Source organism: Bombina bombina, chromosome 3 (assembly GCF_027579735.1).
Source record: "Bombina bombina isolate aBomBom1 chromosome 3, aBomBom1.pri, whole genome shotgun sequence".
NCBI classification, from domain to species: domain Eukaryota; kingdom Metazoa; phylum Chordata; class Amphibia; order Anura; family Bombinatoridae; genus Bombina; species Bombina bombina.
The window spans coordinates 756878338-756899355 of NC_069501.1; the positions used below are offsets into that span (position 1 = coordinate 756878338).

A 21018-nucleotide genomic window follows, 5' to 3' on the forward strand; every position below is an offset into this window, starting at 1 on the left:
ACTGCATGTCTGTCAAAAGAACTGAAATAAGGGGGCAGTAAGCAGAAGCTTAGATACAAGATAATTACAGAGGTAAAAAGTATATTAATATAACTGTGTTGGTTGTGCAAAACTGGGGAATGGGTAATAAAGGGATTATCTTTCTTTATAAACAACAAAAATTCTGGTGTTGACTGTCCCTTTAAGTGTTAACTAAATGTTAAGCTACTCATGTCTCTATGCATTACAAATATGGCCCAAAAAGGAGAAACACTTAATTGCCAGTAACACACCTGCAGTCTTGGGGATGTTGATTAGTTTCTGTTTGTGCACTTCTGGTATTCAAGAGGGTCAAATCACTATTGAATGTATGTGTTACTGGCAACTAAGGGGGTAAAATGACTGGTTGTGAAAAATAAAGAATGGGATTAAGATTGAGCCTTTGAGGGGACATTGTGTGACCCCACCTACCACTGGTGCTATCACCTATAGGTTGTACAGCATTTCAATAGAGCACAACTGGAAATCCTATTGGGAGCTCTGTTTTTGTTTTATATAAATATCTTAAATATACTATAGGCATGACCATGCAATTACACAAAGAGGCAAGCTTCTGTATAAAGATGCCATTCCAAAAAATATTCTCCAATCAACTAATTTTTCCAAACATCTCTAAAAGTACAGGCTATTTTCCCAACATCATGTCCAATAACACTAGAGGCTCACTTTCCAGAGCATAGAGGTGCGTAAGTTATTGCTTCTATCACAGCTTGCTAAAAAACACTAATCACAGCACTACGATCCTCTACATTGCACTAAATTAAATTACTAGATATTTACATATAGACATACGTGATGCCAAATTTACTGTAATTGATAACTCCTTTTTATAGTTATTTTAAAAATATATTCATAATCCTGCTATTAAACACATATTTACTAGTTTCGGCCTGATAATAATATTTTAACGAGTTATGAGTAACTGACAGAACATACTATGTCACTGCGCATTGCGCAATAAAGATTTCTCATGTTGAATATTTTCTGTCTTACTCGCCGCGGGGATTGCTGGGACTTGTAGTATTCCTTATCTTCTCCTCCCAGCTGTGATTGTAATTCTTCTCATGGACGAAGCAGCGGGATCGGGTGGAGCAGGAGTGGGATCGAGCTAATTTGTGATCCGTTATTCGGACAGCACGGAGCCCCTGGTACAGGTAACTCATGAATTTTCATGAAAGATGAAGTCTACCACTTGTGCCTTAATTCTTTAACTTTCACTCCGTAATGTCAATAACCATCAATAATATTGTGTATATATTTATTATTGGCAGATTATCTAGATACAATGTTTAATGCTATTTACAGTTTCCCACAATATATTGTACAATCAACACGAATTACTGTATAATATGTACTTTACCCTCTGCATTTTTTAACTGGGATCCGTCTCACTGCTATCTGATGGTCTCCTTCCCTATACACACACATTACTACTCATAACTGAAAAACTTTTTTTTTTTGTTTAGATGGAAAGGGAGACGTGATCTTCACATCTCCGTTCTCTTTATTGTGAATGGAATATTACATACACTAAAAAAATACATAATTATACTATTTAAAAAAAACAACAACTTTTAGACGTGCTTTTAATTGCAATTGTAGTACCTAGTAAGTCACATTTTGTGTAAATGTTTAAATATTGTATCTGATTAACTTGAATCGAATGCATCTAGTCTGGTTAGTCCAGTTCTGGACATGGTGAGCTGATTAAATCCTTAACAGGGATTTGATGACTTCTGTGTCATAACCAGTTAAAGCATAAACAATATGCTTTGGTGATGATCCTGCTTTCATTATGATGTTTCACACGTGGGTTTTATGTCAGTATTTTTTATATTGTTTACTAAAAAGTGATTGTCATTGCAAATTTTAATTATGATTATTAAACCGATTTGCCAAAATTAACCATTTAATGAATAAGAACCTATGCATGGCAGTGTTGTGCTGTTTTTGTTTTAAATTGAAAATAATTTAAATTTTTTTTTTTTTTGTTTTGTTTCTTATCTAACATAGTTTACTTAAACTTAATACATTCGAAAACACATGAAGTTAAACTAAAATGACTGATCTGTCAAGGAGAGGATTAACTAATAGGTTTTCTTCCCATGTGTCAGCAAAAACTATATATGTAAACAAAGAGCCAAATGTAATGTGTTTAAGTTTCCATGGTACATTTTTTGATGGGGGCTGGGGGTTGTCTGACAGGTTATTGCACTGTGATAAAACAAAAGTATAAAACATTTTCATTTTAAATAGAAAAAAAAAAAAAAAAAGTATGGCTTTAAGACGTGCTCAATCCTTGCACATTAACAGCAATTGCAACCTGTCCAGTGAATACTTCATAATTTAAAAGAAAACTGTACTCAAAACTTTTGTTTCTAACAAATAAAAAGGCAGCATTTAAAAATGTTAATTTTTTTGCCAGAAAAAAAAATTCAGTATAATTTACAGGGACATACAAGAGCAATATTAAAATGGGCTTATGTTATGTGAAAATGCATTTTATTATTGCACTATTTATTGTACAGAACTCTGTTTAATATACACATTTAGTGTCAAACAAAAACTTTAATATGCATGGAAATTCCAAAATGAAACCCCCAATCAAATGATATACTGTACTATATAATATAATTAAACTATTTGGGTCAAGGAAAATTTAGTTTTAGAATTTCCATCCTAGGTTTTTACTATAAATTGTTATGTGCTGTCTTCCAGGCTACAGCACTACACGGGCCATAGGGATGTGCATTTGGATCCTTTGTTAGGAGCGATTGATTTTTTTTGTTAACGATCACCACACTAAGATCTGCGCAAATCCAGATCTTATTTTGGTGATCTTTCACAAGAATCAATCTGTCTCCGAAAAGAGCCGAATCCTACGAAACACCTCCTACTTTAACATTCGGATCCTAACTTAGGATCCGAATGAACATCCCTAACTGGCCAATAGCTGGGACTACAATTCCCACAATCATTTACTGGCAATTGCTGTTACAGAGCATGTGCTGAGTGAGGTTGAGGTGAGGGCTACATGCAGGCCACTTGAGTTCCTCCACAGCAAACCCATTTCTTTATGGACCTTGCTTTGCGCACCGGGGCACAGTTATGCTGTAATAGGAAAGAACCTTCCCTAAACTGTTGTCACAAAGTTGGAACCACCCAATTGTTTAAAATGTCTTTGTATCCTGTAGCATTAAGATGATCTTTCATTGGAACTTCCATTATACCTCCTCCATCAAACTTTTACAGTATGCACTATGCATTCCAGTAGGTGGTGTTCTACTGACATCTGCAACATCCAGATCCTTCTGCCAGATAGTGAAGCGTAATTCATCACTCTAGAGGACACATTTCCACTACTTTAGAGTCCAGTGGCGGTGTGCTTCACACTACTCCAGCCGACACTTGACATTGCTCATGTAGATGTGAGGCTTGTGTATAGCTGCTCAGCCATGAAAACTAATTTCATGAAGCTTCTGATGCACAGTTTTTGTGCTGATGTTGCTTCCAGAAGCAGTTTGGGTTTGTAACTCTGTAAAGAGTGATGCAACAGGCAATAAGTACATTTTTACACGCAAGTGGCCCCACCACTGTGAGGTTTGCGTGGTCTACCACTTTGTGGCTTACACTTAACAATAATAGCACTTACAATCGACTGGGGCTGGTATAGTAGAGCAGAAATTTCTCACTTATTTGTAGCATCTTATAAAAGTGCAATGTTTAAAGTCACTGTGCTCTTCATAGTGACCAATTGTACTTTTTGTCTATGCAGATTTCATGGCTATTTGCTAAATTGTATGTAAGTGTAATGGGTGTGACTGAAATACCTGAACTCAATAATAAATGAAAATCATCTTTTAGAGGAAAGGATATTGAGACATCAATGGTATTCAAATACCATAAATCCCCCCCCCCCATTTTTGACCCCCCTTAAGTGGATTTTGTGGAACTGGTAAAACACGTATGTGTTTTTTTTTTTTTTTTTTTTTTTTTTTTTTTTTTTTTTTATGGAGAATCTAAATGCCAATTTTCACGTCTGTAACATTGTCTGTTTTTGAGATATAGGTATCCTCATTAAAAAATGCACCCCCCTTTTTCATCCCCTTAGGGATTTCATTTCCAAAAATCCTTCCTTAGTGGGTGCCTACGTCATAAAAACAACGTACCTTCCAAATTTCACGTTCCTAGGTTAAACGGTTTGAGCTGGGCGTTGATGAGTCAGTCAGTCAGGACTTCTTATATATATATATATATATATATATATATATATATATATATATATATATATATATATATATATATATATATATATATATATATATATATAATCTATCTATATCCATCTCTGTTATTTTGTGTAGCCCTTGTATGATGTTCAAAGAAGTTTGATTTAATAGCAATTTTAAAATGATGTTGTTAGACAATTATTTTAAAACATTTTTTAAATAAAAATCAAGCAAACCTACCGATTTGTGTCAAAACCTGCCTCAAGACCTGGGTGACTGGGTCCATACGTCTGCATATTTTCTAAGCATTTTTCTTTGAATAAGTGAGAAAATACGCAATTGCATCAGGTGTATGGATAATCTTTTTAAATGCGGTGTCCCCTTTATATCAACATAAGGCGATTGATATCTTTCCTTGTCTGCATTATTGAGTCCAAATTCTGATGCAGGGTGTGGCAATGTACTGTGCTATTTTGTTACAAATCCTGTCTTGGTGTGACTATAGGGCATCTATTTATCAAGCAGTCAACCGCAAATACGCTGGAATTCCGCAGCGTATTTGTGGCGAGCCTGATTCCCCTTAGTTATCAAACCCTACAGACCGGCAAAAGTAGAATTTTGTGACGAAACATACGATCTGCCAGACTCAGTCCGACACAGATCGATGCTTATGTCACTACAGATGTTCTGAATGCAAATTCGGCACAATCTGACTACTTTTGCTAGTTATCAAATTTCTACCAGGTACGCTCGCCACTATTCTGGCCCAGCGTACCTGGTTTTCAATCCGCTGCCCTGGAGGCGGCAGATGCCATAGGAATCAATGGGAGTCTGAAAGCAGCGAAAGCTTATGTTCGCTGCTGCCCGATATCCCATTGATTCCTATGGTAACGTTTACACCTAACACCCTTACATGTACCCCAAGTCTAAACACCCCTAATCTGCCCCCCCTACACCGCCACCACCTACATTATACTTATTAACCCCTAATCTGCCGCCCCTGACACCGCCACTATATTAAATGTATTAACCCCTAAACCTAAGTCTAACCCTAACACCCCCTAACTTAAATGTAATTTAAATAAATCGAAATAAATATTCCTATCATTAAATAAATTATTCCTATTTAAAACTAAATACTTGCCTATAAAATAAACCCTAAGATAGCTACAATATAACTAATAGTTACATTGTATCTAGCTTAGAGTTTATTTTTATTTTACAGGCAAGTTTGTATTTATTTTAACTAGGTAGAATAGTTATTAACTATTTACTAACTACCTAGTTAAAATAAATACAAATTGACCTGTAAAATAAAACCTAACAATTACACCTAATACTACACTATAATTAAATTAATTCCCTAAATTAAATACAATTAAATAAAATTATCTAAAGTACAAAAACAAACACTAAATTACAGAAAATAATAAACAAATTACAAGATTTTTAAACTAATTACACCTAATCTAATCCCACTAACAAAATAAAAAAGCCCTACCCTACACTAAATTGCAAATAGCCCTTAAAAGGGCCTTTTGCGGGGCATTGCCCCAAAGTAATCAGCTCTTTTACCTGTAACAAAACAAAACAAAAGTACAAATGCCCCCCCAACATTAAACCCACCTCCCACACAACCAACCCTACTCTAAAACCCACCCAATGCCCCCTTAAAAAAACCTACCACTAACCACTTGAAGATCACCTTACTGGGAGAAGTCTTCACCCAACCGGGCCGAAGTCCTCAACGAAGCCGGCAGAAGTGGTCCTCCAGACGGGCAGAAGTCTTCATCCAGATGGCATCTTCTATCCAATCACCCAATAGAATGCAAGCTCAATCCTATTGGCTGATTGGATCAGCCAATAGGATTGAACTTCAATCCTATTGGCTGATTGGATCAGCCAATAGGATTTTTCCTACCTTAATTCCGATTGGCTGATAGAATTCTATCAGCCAATCGGAATTGAAGGGACGCCATCTTGGATGACGTCACTTAAAGGAACCGTCATTGTTCAAGAAGACGTCGGATGAAGAGGATGCTCCGCTTCGGATGTCTAGAAGATGGAGCCGCGCCGGATGGATGAAGATAGAAGATGCCGTCTGGATGACCACTTCTGCCGGCTTCGTTGAGGACTTCGGCCCGGTTGGGCGATCTTCAAGGGGTTAGTGCTAGGTTTTTTTAAGGGCATATTGGGTGGGTTTTAGAGTAGGGTTGGTTGTGTGGGTGGTGGGTTTTAATGTTGGGGGGGGCATTTGTGTTGTTTTTTCTTTACAGGTAAAAGAGCTGATTACTTTGGGGCAATGCTAGGTAGTTAGTAAATAGTTAATAACTATTTAACTATTCTACCTAGTTAAAATAAATACAAACTTGCCTGTAAAATAAAAATAAACCCTAAGCTAGATACAATGCAACTATTAGTTATATTGTAGCTAGCTTAGGGTTTATTTTATAGGTAAGTATTTATTTAGTTTTAAATAGGAATAATTTAGTTAATGATAGGAATTTTATTTAGATTTATTTAAATTATATTTAAGTTAGTGGGGGTTAGGGTTAAACTTAGGTTTAGGGGTTAATACATTTAATATAGTGGCGGCGACGTTGGGGGCGGCAGATTAGGGGTTAATAAATGTAGGTGGCGGCGGTGTAGGGGGGGAGATTAGGGGTTAATAAGTATAATGTAGGTGGCGGCGGTGTAGGCGGTGCAAATTAGGGGTTAATAAGTATAATGTAGGTGGCGGTGGGCTCCGGGAGCGGCGGTTTAGGGGTTAAACACTTTAGTTGCGGTGCGATCCTTGAGCGGCGGTTTAGGGGTTAATACATTTATTAGAGTTGCGGTGGGCTCCGGGAGCGGCGGTATAGGGGTAAAACAGTGTAGTATAGTGTGGGTGTTTGATGACAGTATACCAATAAAGCTGTGAAAAAGCCAAAGAGCAGCGAGATCGATGACTGTTAGTTAACAACAGTCTGCTGCTCATCGCCCCGTACTTGGTGCGCGGCTTTTTGACAGCTTTTTTTTGGTAACTTTGGAGAACGTATTCAGGTCCGCGGCCGCTATGTTAGGCGATCTTAGGTGAGCGTATTGGTGCCGTCGAATGCAAGTAAGTTGACGGCTTGATAAGTAGATGCCTAGGCATTAAATGAACATTTTTGTGAAGAAATAAAATGCTCTGTTTCATTTTTATTACAACCTCTGCTAAGTTAGGGTTGTGAATGATGAGGACATGTTGGTGAGCTAATACATAAAATAATGCATTCTAAGCAAATTAGAGCGTCTTACTTGCACTGTGTCTTTAAATCTTGTGCTTTGTGTGAAGGTATTTCAGAATCTTGCATTATTGATTGCCACACTTGAAAATGAAGATAAAGTATATGCACTTTGCACTTAGCAATTGATCTATGTCCCCACACTTTGTTCCTTTTTTATTTAAAAAAAAAAAATGCTTAAAGGGACATGAAACCCATTCATATAGAGCATGCAAGTTTAAACCACTTCTATTGTCAAATGTTCTTCATTCTCTTAGTGTCTTGTTAAAAAGCAGGAATGTAAGCTCAGGAATGTGTCTGAAGCACATTTTGCAAGAGCACTAGATGGCAGCACTATTTTCTGCCATGTAGTGCTCCAGACACCTACCCTAGGTATTTCTTTAACAAAGAATACCATGGGAACAAAGTGCTTTGGAAAGCTTCTTTAAAAATTTGTATGCTCTGTCTGAATCACAAATAAAAATATTTGGGTTTCATGTCAATTTTAGCTCTAAATACGACCATTTTGGTTACATTTGTTTGTTTTGTCTGGTTATATTGTAATGGACAGATCTATAGCGGGAGACAAGAAGGCGCCAATAGGGTGATATCGCCACAAACAAATGATGTGCTGAGAAGGTGAGAGCAATACTCACAAGCGGGGCGGCTCTATGGCGTGCCTGGAAGAGCAGACCGGGACCTCAAAGTCGCCCGGAAGACCAACAATGGCAGCAGCGAATCCCAAACAGGAACGTACTTGGTGTGACCAATCCGAATCCTAGTTTGATGACACACCTTCCTCTCTGTGCTCCAAAATTTTAAATACTTGCAAAAGGAAGTAAAGTGACAGTAGGCAGGGAAACACACTGCAGTCACTCAAAAATAGCGTATATCAGTGTAGGAAAGAGGGGAGATCAAACTCCAGCAGGATAAACGTAAAACAAATTTATTAAAATGTTTTAAAATCAAGCAACGCGTTTCTCGGCTACACAGAGCCGTTTCATCAGGCTGTTGGTCTTCCGGGCGACTGAGGTCCCGGTCTGCTCTTCCAGGCACGCCATAAGTGCCGCCCCGCTTGTGAGTATTGCTCTCACCTTCTCAGCACATAATTTGTTTGTGGCGATATCACCCTATTGGCGCCTTCTTGTCTCCCGCTATAGATCTGTCCATTATCCTTTACTTTTCTGAAGAGCTGCCTCACATTTTGGATATCTTTTTTTCTTCCCTGAGCGCACCTCATTAAGGAGCTTCAACCCTGAACTGGTTATATTGTAATTGCATGTTTATGTCATATTTTTCTTCAGTGTTTCTTGCATTTCATAAACTTGTCCAGGACTAATGGAAATTTCCAGCCACGAATGTAAGTGCGTATCTACATGTTTACAGTATAAGTATATATATAATGTAAGTGCGTATCTACATGCTTACAGTATAAGTATATATAATGTAAGTGCGTATCTACATGCTTACAGTATAAGTATATATAATGTAAGTGCGTATCTACATGCTTACAGTATAAGTATATATAATGTAAGTGCGTATCTACATGCTTACAGTATAAGTATATATAATGTAAGTGCGTATCTACATGCTTACAGTATAAGTATATATAATGTAAGTGCATATATATAATGTAAGATCGTATCTACATGCTTACAGTATAAGTATATATAATTTATGTTCATTCTATGGGTTTTTTCTTTTCCATTCTAACCCTAAACATTTAAAGTAATCAGTGGCATTTTAAGGCTTTGAAAGAGTTGATGCGAGTAGACTTTTAATAAATAATGAGCATGTGTTTTTGTTCTTTGGCTTCGTTACAAGGAGGTTAAAACCAAATTACATTTTAGATGTCATCAAGGGCTATAATTTAAAACATTACCACAAACAATTACTATTACTTAATTGTTATTTTACAGTGTTTGCCTTTAAGCACAACTGGTCACGGTCTATCAAAATAGAATATTTAAAACAACATTTTTTACTTTTTTTTTTTTTTTTTTTTTTTTTTTTTTTTTTTTTTTTTTTTACATGTGTAGAAATCTAAAGGGACTTTTGAGACTAAATTGAATTGCACATCAGTGCATTTCAGTCTCCGTTAGAAGCATCAATGTAACATATTTGTATTAGCAAAAATATACTTCTAGTTAAAGGGACAGTCTACACTAAAATTGTTATAGTTAAAAAAGATAGATAATGCCTTTACTACCCATTCCCCAGCTCTGAACAACCAACATTGTTATATTAATATAATTTATAACATTTAAACCTCTAAATTTCTGCCTGTTTCTAAGCCACTATAGACAACCTCTTATCTCATACTTTTTTATTTGCTTTTCACAACAGGAGACTGTTAAGTTCATGTGGGCCATATAGATAACATTGTGTTCACGCCCGAAGAGTTATTTAAGAGTCAGCACAACACAGCACTAATTGGCCAAAATGCAAGTCAATACATAATAAATAAAAAATCATGTGATCAGGGGGCTATCAGAAGAGGATTAGATACAAGGTAATCACAGAGGTAAAAAGTATATTAATACAAAAGTGTTGGTTATGCAAAACTGGGGAATGGATAATATAGGGATTATATATCTTTTAAAACAATAAAAAATCTATTGTAGACTGTCCCTTTTTAAGCTCTCTGTACTGGCCCAATCAAGGAAATGTGGCCTATGGTTGTATGCTCCTGAGGCAGCATTCACAGTAAAACTGTCACTAAAACATTGATAGCTTTTACTAGAAGCATTTTAGCTAGCACCAGTTCATTGCAAAAGCTTCTATTTGAAATAGCATTTTAGTTTTTGACTAATATGTCTCTCTTTAAATATAAACATCAGAGTCCAGAAGCAATTTGCTTGGCTGAAAGATAAGGGAATTTTATATTTTTAGTGCTAGGTTTTTCTCTCGCAAGAATAGTACAAAGTACATGGTCATGGATTCAGGATATAAGGTTTTGCAAACATTTTACTCTGGTTTTATGCATGAAATGAAATAATATTTTAAACATCTATAACATTTCTGTAGTTTCTTGAGTAATGAAAAGTATGTAAAAATTGTTTGAGTATATCAAGCCACTTTTACATACTGTTTTTAACACCAAAATTGAATCTATTAAATGTAGCCAGAATAATTGTTTTTAGGTTGTGTTACATTCAGGTGTCTGGATGTTTTTGAAAACCTGACTTTTCCCAGGCATTTTATTAAAGGGACATCCATTTAACATTAGTGTGTGTTAATTGTTATCAATGCTTTTTAGTTAGTCCTTTTGAAAATTAAACATTGAGATTGCATCAAGGCTGTTTTGCACCTCAATATGGGGCATGCAAATCTATATTGTATGTCTTTAAGGGACTGAGCCTAAACTTTATCAGTTATATCCATGAAATGGCTTTAGTACTTTGTTTTTCTTCGGGGGTCTGTGTCTTGTATGCATTGGTGTGGATCTGCTAATATTTTGTAGGGGAGAATAGATTATGAGGTATCGTGAGAAATGGAAGATAACAAGTTGAACAACACTGCAATAATACACCCAGTAGGGGCACCCATGATACTAGACTTCAGGTGATGCTTGTCCAACATAACAATATTTAAGATTAAATCTATGAGCAGTATGCCAGCTTGATAACTGAACACCTGTAGAATTGTTGTCTGTAGCTGTCAGTAGTAGAGTGCCATATGTTTTGTATTACAGGATAAGTATGTAGTTCTATAAGTACCTTTTTCAGAAGGTATTAAAGCCCGAGATGTACAAGTTAAATCTGGTCGCATATAGGTGGTGGTGAAGTGAACAAGAATAATTTAAAATAAAATATTAAAGCAATTCACAACAAAGATTGAAGAGAAACTCCATATGCAGCAGGTCTAATATAAGTGTTTTTTTGTTACAGTAATACTTGCCTTATAAATCACTGAAGAGGCCAGCTCTGTATAAGATCTTGTGGCAATATATCATTATAGCTGCCTCAGGAGAGCACTTTAAGAGTAAATGACTAAAGCAATTGTTTATGCAGCCAGCAATGCCTCTGTGGACTGTAAAATTCTACTTAAATAGTTTAAAGGGACATTAAACCCACTTTTTTTTTTTTTCATGATTCAGCTAAAGAATGCAATTTTAAACCACATTCAAATTTCCTTTTTTTTAATCTAATTTGCTTCATACTTTTAGATATCCTTTCTTGAAAAAATAGCAATGCACAAAGGTGAGCCAATCACACAAGGCATCTATGTGCTGCCTCCAATCAGCAGCTACTGAGCCTATCTAGAAATGCTTTTCAGCAAAGGATATCAAGCACATGAAGCAAATTAGATAATAAAAGTAAATTAGTTGCTTAAAATTGCTTGTTCTATCTGAATCATGAAAGAAAAAATGTGGGTTTCATGTCCCTTTAACTAGAAGTGAAAAAGGCAAAGAATACCATAGATCATGAAGCATATATTTGCTCAGACGTGCAGCACCACATGTTCTTACAGACAGACCTAGATGCAGATCCTCAGTTCTTGGTTGTAGTCAGATGACTCGCATTTGTTCTCAGGGAATTTGGCACATAATACTGCCTTGTAGGATTTTGATAAAGAGATCTGGCTACTACCTAGGATTTCAACAAGAGGCTCCTCAGGCGGCTGGTATGCAGAGCCAGCACAAAAGGGATGTGAGCTGGGGAGTATAGAATCCAGTCCATTCCCCAGAATGATTGCGTTGGTTTAGCAAAAATGCTAAATTTTAAAAATTTTTGAGGAACTATGGTACTTTATATTACTATAATGCACTTTCAGGGCCCACAGCAAAACTCAAGAAAAACTTGTGTGTTGTTTTTTTTTTGTATTCGACTAAATCTTCAAATATAAATAATTATCTGCCCTAATAAAAGGCATGAACATTATTTTAATAACTGGATCACTTTTCTAGTATGGTGCAGAGATGTAAGAAATCCTGGAAGACCACATAAAAATCAATTTCTTTCCTAAGATATGGTGAGTCCACGGTTTCATCAATTACTGTTGGGAATACCACTCCTGGCCAGCAGGAGGAGGCAAGGAGCACCACAGCAAATCCATTCCCTTCCCACAACCCCCAGTAATTCTTTTTGCCTCTGTTAATAGAGGAGGTAAAGTTTTTGGTGTCTGAAGAAAATTGGATTTCTTTTGCTTCAAGCAAGATTTTATTATTTTGATTGCCAGAGTAGGTTTGCTCTGATCTTTCCAATGTTCTGGGTATAGCTGTAGTCCATGTTAATATCCTAACATTGTTGCTGCCCTAAAATAGAAAGCCTGAGTAGGTTTACTCTGATCTTTCTTTGCTTTACAGGTCTCTGTGAGGAGTGGCTTCCTCTCACGCTGTGCAAACTTTCCTCCTGCCGGATGGCTAGATACAGGTAAGTGCTTTTTGTCTTCTGGGGAAAAGATTTACAGAAGGACGCTGGCACTGAAGGGGTTAAGCTGGGCTCCCCAAAAAGATTTTCAGACTGCATTAGTTTATGGGACCGTACTACTAGTTTGGGGTTAATTGGCAGAGGTTAGCACACAAATATGCATGTGATTTAGAGACTGAGTTAATCTTTTCTATGGAAATGGAGTTAACTCTTGTTTGGTGACTCAAGGGTTTATTTTATTGAAATTAATTGCGTATTATATTGCAATATTGACTTCATATGGAGGAGGAGATATTTGCTTGCAGTTCTTAACCGTATCTTAGTCAGGAAGTGGTTTACTTTCATTTTCACATTGACTGGAAGTGCACGCTTTTAATTCTATGGCGCAGCTCCTCTAGCCGATCTCGCCTCATTTTAGTTCCGTTTCTAAGAATCGGACAGATTGCGACTGTGTTGTGAGGATAAATTATTTTGTGCTAAAACAAACCAATTGAGGGGGTATATATATGTGTGTGTGTGTGTGTGTGTGTGTATATATATATATATATATATATATATATATATATATATATATATATATATATGCAAAGGAAATTAGTACATCTAGGCAAGTATCCCCGCTTGCTTTTCCCTAGAAATTCTTAATATACAATGTTTCCAATGCACAAGAGAATTGTGGGTAAGATATGCAAATTCTCAGTTTTTTTGCTTCAAAAATACTGTTTTGACACAGCGATCCTTTTAAACAGGATTATGACAGCAAACCAGAAATCGCTCACTAGACAAGCCTGTTTCGTTCTTTTTGGAACTCATCAGTAGGAGATAGATTTCTGGTTGCTATCTCCTACTGATGAGTTCCAAAAAGAACGAAACAGGCTTGTCTAGTGAGCGATTTCTGGTTTGCTGTCATAATCCTGTTTAAAAGGATCGCTGTGTCAAAACAGTATTTGTGAAGCAAAAAAAACTGAGAATTTGCATATCTTACCCACAATTCTTTTGTGCATTGGAAACATTGTATATTAAGAATTTCTGGGGAAAAGCAAGCAGGGATACTTGCCTAGATGTACTAATTTCCTATGCAAATATTTACATTGATTTAATTTTGAGACATGGAGGATTTTAATTTCAGTTTTTTATCTCCCCCCCATATTTAAGACTATAAGATATAAGAAATGGAACATACAAATCAATGTGCCATATAAAAGATAGGGAATCAAGCACTCTTATAAATAATCCAACAAATCTATTATCCTACTATTGGAGCTGCATCTCTAATCCATATAGCGCTTGTAATCAAAACATCACATATGTATACCGTCATGTGACAAAATTCTCTACCCTGAAGGTGTGCACACCTTACAAACTTAGCATGAAATATGCATATCATTCAGAAGTACTCCACACCTACTACACCCTTACTGCACACGGTACCCAAGAATATACAAGGGATGATACCGGGCAGATAAAATCGTGGGATCTAAGTGAGGTGGAATACTAATAATTGACAGATAGCACTGAATGAATGATAGCTTTGCCAGCCACACTTCATAAACAAGTATACAATAACATACATGTAATTTTTCATATAATTCAGAAGTACTCCACACATACTACACCCTTACTGCACACGGTACCCAAGAACATACAAGGGATGCTACCGGGCAGAAGAAATCCTGGGATCTAAGTGTGGTGGAATACTAATAATTGACAAGTAGCACTGAATGATTAAATAGCTGTATCAGTGAACACTTATTTATTAAATGTGACTAACAAGCATGTAATATTGCAAACAAACAGGAATAATAACAGTTCCCAAACAGCTTTTTCCGTTTTAATGCAAACTAGGTCAAACCAGGCTGACCCTCCACAAATGGCGGTTTTGCCAAAGTTCAGTCATTTTCCAAATATGCACAATTGAAGGTGTTAATACACTTATCTGAATCCAAGGTGCAAAATTGTAATCCACTGGGATCGTTAAATTCCTGCTGAAGTATTATTGAGATACTCGTTCGGTTTCACCGGCTGCTGCTATGTACGCTGTACACGCCGAGACACACATGGCATGAGTAACCAGCGTATTCACTTCCGGGTAGGTCACGTGCTTGAGCGATCCAATGCCTACGATCGTTTCACCCCCAACGTCAGATGAGACGGGGCTTCCTCAGGACAGATGGATCTGAGCCCTGCAAATGGAGATTATATCGGCACAAAACTCCTCCTACTATTAACATCTTAAATACTTAACAAAACCTAAATATATGCTAGGAGTATACATAAATTGATTCTAATGTCTGGAAAACCAATTCACATACATTACTTTTATCTTAAAAAAAATGTAGCGATACTAGCATATTTTAATATTGTCATATGGCGTTCACTACACTAGTCCGAGAAGTCAAAATTACGCATACTGCCTACCAAATGAGAACAAAAAACAATAAAGAGCAAGGAAATATCAGAGAAAAAAGTTCTTTATGCAACATAAAATCAGCACTAGATGTACTTAAATAGTTGCATATATACATACACACTCCTCAAGAAGTGTTTTATACAAAGTCACAAGAAATAAATTGTTAGGCAAGATCAATTGCACATTTTTACACGGTCACAAGATAGTTTTTAGATGAAACTAGCCATGTCTAATTTTTCATTTAACCCAAATGGTGAAAGCGTCTTAAGGGTGTAGATCCACTTGCACTCTTTTTGGAGGAGACATTTATTATTGTCCCCCCTCTTCCATGCAAAATACCCTTGTCAATTCCTGTGAATCATAAGCAACTAGGATTGCTATTGTGTTTCTCTTGGTAATGTCTAGCTACACTGCTCGTTTGGATCTGTCCTTTTATATAATCCCTATGCTCTTTAATACGATCTTTAAAGATCCTTTTCGTTTTGCCCACGTAAAACGCCGGGCATGAGCACTCTAATAGGTATACAATCCCTTCTGTATTACAGTTACTCCTCATTTGAAATTAGATCTTTTTCTTTCTTTTTTTAATAATATCTACATATATATTTTTATTTATTTAGGTTTATCAATATTATTTAATGTTTATTTTTTATTTGCTTTATATATATATGACATGATATACCAAAAAACAAATATTGTTTTTTTTTTAAAATATTTTTTCCTTTTTTCATCTTTCTTTTTTACAAGAGATAGTTACTTGGTTAAGATTGGATTCACATTCAGCAATCTAATTTCCACATACCTGATACTTGGAAACAAAATATATATTTATATTTCTATTATTTATAAGAGTAGTAGGGCATTTCTACTCTGGCTAAGAGAACTACGATTCCTAGAGAGGGTAGCTGTTCTTTTCAGGATCAATGGAAGGCTTACATGGAAGTTTGTATTGCCTGGGTCAAGTGTGGCATCCTATTGGTGGGACATGGATATGAGATGCCCCAGATCGGCTGTGGACATAGTATCTCAGGTTTTCTACATAGAATTCATACCTTTTTCTCCCAGAGACAGGTTCAACCTCTCAATTTTTTCTGCAGGTCAGATAACAGTGAGACATTTAAGTGAGTTTGGGACCTCTCTTCCCTGTGAGTGTTAGGTCCAGTTCTTGTAAGGGAGCAGGGTCTAGAATTCTATTCGTTCCTGTTCGTGGTTCCCGAAAAGGAGACATTTTTCGTCCTATGGTAGATCTAAAGTGTCTCAACACATTTTTCTCAGGGTACCGTCCTTTCAAGGTAGAAACCAGGGGTTTCATTCTTCTTTTGGTTCAAAAGGGTCAGTTCATGGTGACCATAGACCTGGAGGACCTGAGTTTTGCCTTTATGCCAAACACTTTCAGCTTGTGACTCTTCCCTTTTGACCTTGCCAGGTTTCCGGGAATTGCTGTGGTGCCCTTCCTGGATGTCACTATGGTTCAGGCGTTGTCTTTTCTCATGCCCACGGATGGGAAGTGAATCTGAAAATGAGTTCCCTTGTTCTAGCTACAGGGGTAGTTTTCTTAGGGACCACCTTAGTTTCTCTATTTCTGATAATATTTTTGTCAGAGGTCAGAAAATAGAGGATTCTTTCCTTTTTTGTTTTGGTCCTCTTCTGTTTGGCCCTTCAGTGGCTCAATGTATGGAGGTAATTGGTCTGATGGTTGTTTCAATGGACAATCATTCCTTTGCTCGACTCCATCTGACAGTCTGCTGTTATGCATGTTCAGATAGCGGATCGGGGATCTTGTGGCTCTGTGTCAGAAGATAGCTCTAGATCTGTCGACATGAGATTCTTCCCTGTGGATCTGAGAGGGGAATTGGTGATCGCTCACTTAGCTTACGAGAGGTAGCGGATTGTTGCCCGCATTCCCCAGAATCATTTGGTTTTCTCAAGAGCATCTGTCTCGGAGCACATGCTTCCGGAGTAATAGTGACCTTGGTCGCTAGCCTGTTGGGTGGGTGACTATGGATTTGAGAGGAGTCTGCTCTTCCCATAACCATCTTGGAGTTGAGAGCGATCTACAATGCATTGATGGTTTGGCCTCAGTTGTCTTAACCAGTTTTTCATGTTCTAGTTGAACAATTTAATCTCAGTGGTTTACATTAACCACCTGGGAGGAATCTGTAGTTTTTTCGTCATGGTTTGCGTGGATTGTTCGGTGGGCGGATGCTCACATTCGTCTATTCACATTTCAGGAGTGAATACCGGGAGCGGACTTCTTGAGCAGTCAGATTTTTCATCCTGGGTAGTGGGCGCTTCTTCTGGAGATGTTCTCTAGGTTAACCCTCAAACGGAGGGTGCTGGAGTTGGAGATGGCAGTTCGCCAAGCTTCCAAGTTATGATAAAGGTCAAGAGATCAGCAGGCTGCTCTGTTAAATACCCTGACGGTTCTGTGTGATTTCAGTCGGGCATCCCTGTTTCTCAGTTTCTTCTCCTTCCACGAGTCATGGCTCGTATCAAATAGGAGTGAGAATCGGGATTTTAATAGTTCCTGCATAGTCTCGCCGGATCTGGTATTACAGACCTAGCAGAGATGTATTTCTTCCACCTTGGTGGTTGTTCCTTAGGAAGGACCTTCTATTTCAGGGTCCATTATTTTATCAAACTTTTGTTTTCTCTGAAGCTATCTGCTTGGAGATTGAATGCTTAGTTCTGTCTTTTTTCTTTTTTTTTTTTTTTTGAATCGGTCATTGAGACCATGATTTACTGGTATTTTTACCATAAGGTATGGCGTAATTCCCTGATTGGTGTGAATCACAGGACTACTCTTTTGAAGTAGGGTCAGGATCCCTGGGGGTTTTGCTTTTTCTCCGGGAAGGTCTGGAGGACGGTTTGTTAGTTTTCTAAAAGGTCAGCTTTCTGGGTTATCCTTTTTACACAGGTGTCTGGCGGATGTGCCAGACGTGTAATCTTTTTGTCAGACCCTGGTTAGTATCAGGCCTGTGTTTAAGTCTGTTGCTCCGCTTAGAGTTTTAACCTTGGTTTTAAGGTTTTGCAGCAGGCTCAGTTTGAGCCATGGCATTCCATAGATTTTAATTATTTTCATCTTGGAAGTTTTTTTTTCTTTTTTGCTATATCTTCTGCTCAGAGAGTTTAGGTACTCTCGGCTTTGCAGTGTGATTCGCCTTATCTTATTTCGGATAAGGCGGTTATTTATCCTAAGTGGAAAGTTTGTTTGGGAATTTTGTTGTTCCCTTTCTGTGTCCTCATTCTTATATAATGAGGAACGTGCGTGCACAATTTGTATGTTGTGCGTACTTAATATTTTTTTTTCTGTCTCAGAAAGCTACTGCTACTTCTCTTTTCTTTGGTTGAGAAGTTTATTTTGTTTGTTTTTCAGACTGCGGGGCTGCAGTCTCCTGAGAGAGTTATGTCTCTTGTTCTTGGATTTTCACAGATGAAGCTTCTGTGGAGTGGTTTTGCAAGGCTGCAACTTGGTCTTCATTGCATACTTTTTCAAATTTGCTTCTTTTGCCTCGACTGAGACTTCTTTTGGGAGAAAAGTTTCAAGTGGTGGTGCCTTCTGTTTAGGTCTACTTGTCTTGTCCCTCCCTATTCATCTGTGTCTTCTAGCTTGGGTATTGATTCCCAACAGTAATTGATGAAACTGTGGACTCACCATATGTTAGGAAAGAAAACAGGATTTATGCTTACCTGATCCTATTTCTTTCGGGATATGGTGAGTCCACGGCCCTGCCCTTTTATTTCAAGACAGTTCTTTTTTTACTTAACCTCAGGCACCTCTACACCTTGTGTTACTCCTTCTTCTTCTTCTTTTTTTTTTTTTTTTTTACATTTCCCTTCGGTCGAATGACGGGGTTGTGGGAAGGGAAGTGATACTTAACAGCTTTGCTGTGGTGCTCTTTGCCGCCTCCTGGCCAGGAGTGGTATTCCCAACAGTAATTGATGAAACCGTGGACTCACCATATCCCGAAAGAAATAGAGGAAAACCTGGAAAGAGGTGGACTATCACTGTTTATAACATTCTGTTATTCACTCTGTCAGAAACTTTGTATTGAAGTGCAAAAATGTCAACATGACCACATGCTCTTGGCTGAGGCTGGTTCTCCTTTTTGCAAGCTATTTTGCCTGCAGCAGAGAAGTGCTCAGATAGTATTGAGGTGCCTGAGATGCATAAGTAGGGTTTTGCCAATTTCGCCAAGGTGGGATATTTATCTTTAACTCTCTACCAATGCAATGGGTCTCTCAACAAAGTAAGCCTGGACTTCATTCTAGCATAAAAATATCTTGAATATCTGTATGCAGTGGTAAATAACCAGCTGATAAGGTTAGTGTAAAAATATCTAGTCCGCTCTAAAAATAAGATATATACTTATAGAGGTTGAATTTGTTAAATTTTACAATTTTATTAAAAAAAAAAAACTATTTAAATAAAAAGTCAAAAGCTCTAAGAACTATATATCAATAACAGGACAAAGTCTTACACATTTATCTATTTAGTACATATACAGTTGTGCTCATAAGTTTACATACACTAGCAGAATTTTATGATTTCTTAGCCATTTTTCAGAGAATATGAATGATAACACAAAAACTTTCACTTTTCACTCATGGTTAGTGTTTGGCTGAAGCCATTTATTATCAATCAACTGTGTTTTACTCTTTTAAAATCATAATGACAACAACAGAAACTACCCAAATGACCCTGATCAAAAGTTTACATACCCTGGTGATTTTGGCCTGATAACATGCACACAAGTTGACACAAATGGGTTTAAATGGCTATTAAAGGTAACCATCCTCACCCGTGATCTGTTTGCTTGTAATTAGTGTGTGTATAAAAGGTCAATGAGTTTCTGGATTCTTGACAGACCCTTGCATCTTTCATCCAGTGGTGCACTGACATTTTTGGATTCCGAGTCATGGGGAAAACAAAAGAATTGTCAAAGGATCTGCGGGAAAAGGTAGTTGAACTGTATAAAACAGGAAAGGGATATAAAAAGATATCCAAGGAATTGAGAATGCAAATCAGCAGTGTTCAAACTCTCTAATCAAGAAGTGGAAAATAAGGGGTTCTGTTGAAACCAAACCAAGGTCAGGTAGACCAACTAAAATTTCAGCCACAACTGCCAGGAAAATGGTTCTTGATGCAAAGAAAACCCCACAAATAACTTCAGGTGAAATACAGGACTCCCTGAAAACATGTGGTGTGGCTGTTTCAAGATGCACAATAAGGAGGCACTTGAAGAAAGATGGGCTGCATGGTTGAGTCACCAGAAGATAGCCATTACTACGCTTATGCCACAAAGTATCCTGCTTACAATACGCCAAATAGTACAGAGACAAGTCTCAAACCTTCTGGCACAAAGTGATTTGAAGTGATGAGACCAAAATTGAGCTTTTTGGCCACAACCATAAACGCTACATTTGGAGAGGAGTCAACAAGGCCTATGATAAGAGGTACACCATTCCTACTGTGAAACACGGATGGGGATGTGTGAGCTACAAAGGCACAGGAAATTTGGTCAGAATTGATGGCAAGATGAATGCAGTATGTTATCAAAAAATACTGGAGGAAAATTTTGCATTCATCAGCCCGGAAGCTGCGCATGGGACGTACTTGGACATTCCAACATGACAATGATCCTAAACACAAGGCCAAGTCGACCTGTCATTGGCTACAGCAGAATAAAGTGATGGTTCTGGAGTGGCCATCTCAGTATCCT

The 21018-nt window shown here is 37.3% G+C and overlaps 1 protein-coding gene across 1 annotated transcript in view; it reads left to right on the forward strand.

The window, feature by feature from the left end:
* Positions 1-1073: 1073 nt before the first annotated feature.
* The window catches only part of PRRG1 (proline rich and Gla domain 1), a 234783-nt gene continuing 214838 nt past the window's right edge, over positions 1074-21018 (forward strand). Inside the window, exon 1 of the mRNA XM_053707604.1 lies at positions 1074-1193. The gene's annotated coding sequence lies outside the window, so the exon portion shown is untranslated. The remainder of the gene's footprint in view (positions 1194-21018) is intronic.